Below are 5,623 nucleotides of genomic sequence, written 5' to 3'. Positions count from 1 at the left end.
AATGACTTATTTTGAGTGCTTTTTTTGGGTGACTTCGTAGCAGCATCCTGTTACAATTATTTCTTGTTTACAGTTGTTTTTTTTTATAAGTAGGAAAAAAAGTTAACTACGCAATTTACACGACAAGTTACTTGTCACAAGCTAAAAAGGTATATATACATGTTCAGAAAGGGTTCAACCGATATTTATCTGAAACTGAAATTGAGCTATTTTATATTTTCAGTTTAAAGATCTACTGTCCGTTTTTATTTGATTCAAGTCCAGTTAATTTATAATTTAGTAAAGGTAAGTGAAAATTATAGTCAAATTGTATTGGAATGTTTGATTATTTATTTGATCAAATGAAATTCAGAAATAAATTTCAATCGTAAATGTTAACATTCTTAAAGGGGAGATAATTCTAAGGAGTATTACACCAGCACTTATTTCTGTTCTTTTTTGTCCGCACCATATCTAAACATGATTTGAAATTATTCAAGCTACTCTTCCAATCTTTCCATGAGTAATTAATTGCTTTAGGGAGTCCAAACTAAACAAACCATTGCAATCATTACAAAGAAGTCACTTGTGGTGTATGAATTGAAGATTGGATGTTAATGTCAATGAGACAGCAACCATTCAATGAAAGAGGTCAACATTGTATTCAACCAATGAAAACTTTGTTCTGTCTTATTATTGAGCAATACAAGTGCCACATGTGGAGCACCTGAGATAGCCCTCAACTTCTGATGGGTTTCCTGTTGCTCAGTCTTTAATTGTTATGCCCCACCTACGATAGTAGAGGGGCATTATGTTTTCTGGACTGTGCGTCCGTCTGTCCTTCCGTCCGTCCGTCCGTCCATCCGTTCAGGTTAAAGTTTTTGGTCAAGGTAGTTTTTAATGAAGTTGAAGTCCAATCAATTTGAAACTTAGTATACATGTTCCATATGTGATATGATCTTTCTAATTTAAATGCCAAATTATAGTTTTTATCCCAATTTTTAGGTCCACTAAACACAGAAAAAGATAGTGTGAGTGGGGCATCTGTGTACTATGGACACATTCTTGTTAATTTTGTGTTTTGTGTACTGTTGTTTGTCTTTTTCTTTTTTAGCCATGTTTTTAGTTTGAACTTCTATTATTTATATTTATTAGATCCATGTCCAGTCAATGTGATCCTTGTCCAGTCAAGTTGTTATTATAGTCCATGTGATCCTTGTTCAGCCAAGTTGTTATTATAGGTAAGTGTACAGTATAGTAAACTATATAGGATCATTTACTATTGAAATTTGTTTCCAATATAAAATATTCAAACTCTATAAGGGGAGATAATCAACATATAGTTTTTACATTCAAAATACCATAACTCCAATGTTTTTATAGTAAACAAGACACATGACATCATTACAGTGCTATTTGACTTCAAAAATAGACTGGTTGAACTTAAGCATGGAACTTGTGCTAAAGAAAAATAAAGTGAGATAAATGTCAATGAGACAGCAACCCAACAAGTCAAGAATGGAGATGTGTAAAGGTCAATGTATAGGAGATGTGTACAGGTCAATATATATAGGAGACGTGTACAGGTCAATATATAGGAGACCTGTACAGGTCAATATATAGGAGATGTGTACAGGTCAATAAATAAGAGATGTGTACAGGTCAATATTTGAAGATGTGTAAAGGTCAAGGTATAGGAGATGTGTACAGGTCAATATATAGATGTGTACAGGTCAATATATAGGAGATGTGTACAGGTTAATATATAGCCTATATATTGACCGGTACACATCTCCTATAATAGGAGATGTGTACCGGTCAATATATAGGAGTCGGTACAGGTCAATATTTGGAGATGTGTAAAGGTCAAGGTATAGGAGATGTGTACAGGTCAATATATAGTAGATGTGTACAGGTCAATATATAGGAGATGTGTACAGGTCAATATATAGTCAACAATTCAAAAATAACCTCATATGACAAGGTCTACATTTTTACGAAGCTGGCCATAACATTTAGGATTTATTCATGTTAATGAAATAATTGCGCATTATACCTTTTTATCGCTCTGAGAACATTGTGACCCCAAATGGATCTGTATGGGGTTAGTAAATTTCATATGGGTTCATGACATCTGTCTATTGTTAATGGTGACGTCATCTATTGATGTTGTTGTATTTCATTGTTTATTTTTCTACAAAATGCAACAGGAAAAGTCCCATGTGCAATAAATTTGCTATATCCTATATACGGTTCACTACTGACCCCCTTTGGCCCCAACCCCTATGGATTTTAATAACCCTCTAGTCTATGGACCTGTAGGGGGTCAGTAGCAAACCATATAACTTTAATATTATTGTAAGTTTATTTTATTGAAACAGGGAGATAATACACATACATTGATATATTTATACAGGGAGATAACACACACACATTGATATGTTTATACAGGGAGATAACCCACAAACATTGATATGTTTATACAGGGAGATCACCCTCAAACATTGATATGTTTATACAGGGAGATAACCCACAAACATTGATATGTTTATACAGGGAGATAACCCACAAACATTGATATATTTATAAGAAACAGGGAGATAACACTCAAACATTTATATATTTATACATGGAGATAACACAAACATTGATATGTTTATAAGAAACAGAGAGATAACCCACACACATTGATATGTTTATTAGATACCGGGAGATAACACTCAAACATTTATATGTTTATACAGGGAGATAACCCACAAAATTGATATGTTTATAAGAAACAGGGATATAACACTCAAACTTTATATATTTATACAGGAAGATAACCTACAAACATTGATATGTTTATAAGAAACAGGGAGATAACACACAAACATTGATATGTTTATAAGAAACAGGGAGATAACCCACAAACATTGATATGCTAATAAGATACAGGGAGATAACACACAAACATTGATATGTTTATACAGGAAGATAACACACAAAGATTGATATGTTTATAAGAAAGGGAGATAATACACAAACATTGATATGAGATAAAACACAAACATTGATATGTTTATACAAGGAGACAACACACAAACATTGATATATTTATAAGAAACATTCATAACAGTTAACTATAAATAGAAGTACCAATGAAGTATTTTTAAGTGATACATATATTTTACATATTTCAGGCTTAAACAAGTAAATATGATTTATAGTTAATTTTCACAGATGCTTTAGATGATGGCACAACCTTATACTTATAAAATAGGCTGACCTCAGAGGTACATTCATCAGTATTTATCTAATTAGTATGTATTGTATTTTTTAAGATTGCATAACAATTTTTTTTCTCTTAAAAACTGCCTCGTTGATCTTCACGGTGTTGTGGTATTGTGTTAACCTTAAGTGTGGGAGGTGGTGGGTTTGAACCCTGGACAGTTCAACCAAAGACTTGAAAATTAATATTTGCTGCTTCTCTAAATTAAGGTAAATCAATACAGACGAAGCAGTTTTCACATCTACCATGCAGTCGCTTCCTGTTTGCCGATAGTTTGAAATTATACAACACTCATTGTACAATGAAACTTTCTTTGAACTTTTCTTGGCTTCTATAGAAGGGAATGATTTTATATTAGATGAACAGTTTGACAAATTTGAGTTGTAGCGTGTTAGCAATTTTTTTTCGGCTGTGCAGCTTTTCCCTGTTTGTCAATAGTTTGAAATTTTGCAACACTCATTGTACAAAGATAATTTTCATGTAAATTTCTTGGCTCTTATGATTTTATGGAATGATCATTTATGCTTTAGTAAATATGTTACCACAATCAATTGCATGCAGCGACACAGATCTATTTGTCTTGTTCGAAGTTATGGTTCCACATCATAGGCTAGTGCCATTTTTGAAAAGAGCTTTTAGTTAAGGACCAAGCAACAACCTAAAATATGGCAATATAACACACCATTACATTATTCTTACTTTACTTTTCATAGTTTTAAATTAGTGTGGGCCCAATGGTCAGGAACCTTTCATTTCTGTGAGAGAACCTTTGAATTTTGGAAAACAAAGGTCCATGGCCATGATGGCCTACAATCCGTAACATTAGTACTTATTTTAGGACCATTGAATTTCTTTAGGAGGGCCTTTCACTCGAAACTTCAAATGGTCCAGGACTTAACATATTTGCAAATTGTAAAACTTACTTATAGCTTCAATCCTGTAAGTACATTAAGTATGTTAAGAGGGAGGGGGTATCTGTGATCATTTTATTGTATAAAAATAAGGAAATGTGGTATGATAAACAACGATACAATTATTCCTAGACTATAGGACAAAGATATAAACAATGACAGGTTGTCCAACAGCCTTCAACAATGAGCAAAAGCCATACCATATAATCATAAGGAAGTGTGGTTAGATAAACAATGATACAATTATTTTTAGATCAAAGGACAAAGATATAAACAATTACAGGTCGTCCAACCGCCTTCAACAATGAGCAAAACCCATGCCATATAATAATTAGGAGTTGTGGTATGATTAACAATGATGCAATTATTCCTAGACGATAGGACAAATATATAAACAATTACAGGCTGTCCAACAGTCTTCAACAAGGAGCAAAACCCATACCATATGATAATAAGAGGTGTGGTATGATTAACAATGAAGCAAATATTCCTAGACCGTAGGACAAAGATATAAACAATTACAGGCTGTCCGACAGCCTTCAACAATGAGCAAAACCCATACCATATAATCGTCTATAAATAGCCTTGCTATGATAAAATGTGAAACATTTCAAAAGAAAAAAAATCAACAGCCTACTACAACAATAAAGGAAAAACAAATATGGTGCACAACTATTAACTAAATCCACTACGTTATAGGTCCTATCTTTTCGACAGGCACATACGGAATAAAAAAAAATTGAAATTAATGTGACTGGTCTAGTTGATTATAGACAGTGTTTCGAGAAGCTGCAATATGATATTTAATATTGTTCTTTATATGTGTTATCGTGTTAAATAAAACTTTTGACATTTTCAGGTCTGGGAAAGTGCAATAGATGTTCTGATGTTCAATGGAAAAGGTCACACCCTGCTTGTAGAATACATCTGAACCTCATTTAGGTATGTGATTAGATCGTCAAGGTTTTGAGTTCAGTTCATTAACTTCTAATAGTGCAGAAAAGTTGAGATAAATCACTGTTTCAATGCTATTATTAATCAATTAAAATTATTATCGCTATTTTGTGCATTTTTCCTTTGATCTTTTTTGTGATAATTTTCATATCATGCTACTCGCTTGAGATGGAAAAATTATCGCTAGAAACTAAGGACGCCACATGCGTTGTTAACGAAATTGACAACGTCGTCATAGGTAAAATAGCGATAAACAGATTATCATTGGTCATCTCAACTCGATTGCTTTTCTCACTTTCGCTGTTCCAGCTCAAGGGAGAAAATCATTCTCGTTGAGATAATCAACGATAATCTATAAGTATCTAAAAGAGGGACGAAAGATACAAAAGGGACAGTCAAACTCATAACTCTAAAACAAACTGACAACGTCATGGCTAAAAATGAAAAAAAAACAACAGAAAAACAGTAGTACACATGACACAACATAGAAAACTAAAGAATAAACAAC

General features: G+C 32.8%; 1 long non-coding RNA gene across 1 annotated transcript; it reads left to right on the top strand.

The window, feature by feature from the left end:
• The first annotated feature begins 216 nt into the window (after positions 1-216).
• Positions 217-5,104, top strand: LOC134699984 (uncharacterized). Its single transcript, XR_010103719.1, has 3 exons — positions 217-285; positions 1,135-1,220; positions 5,021-5,104. It is a non-coding gene; the product is annotated as an uncharacterized LOC134699984 (long non-coding RNA).
• The last annotated feature ends 519 nt before the right edge of the window (positions 5,105-5,623 follow it).

The sequence above is a fragment of the Mytilus trossulus genome, unplaced genomic scaffold, assembly GCF_036588685.1.
Source record: "Mytilus trossulus isolate FHL-02 unplaced genomic scaffold, PNRI_Mtr1.1.1.hap1 h1tg000103l__unscaffolded, whole genome shotgun sequence".
Taxonomy (NCBI): Eukaryota; Metazoa; Mollusca; class Bivalvia; order Mytilida; family Mytilidae; genus Mytilus; species Mytilus trossulus.
The sequence above is the reverse complement of the archived record's forward strand: the minus strand, read 5'-3'. Positions and strand labels throughout refer to the sequence as shown.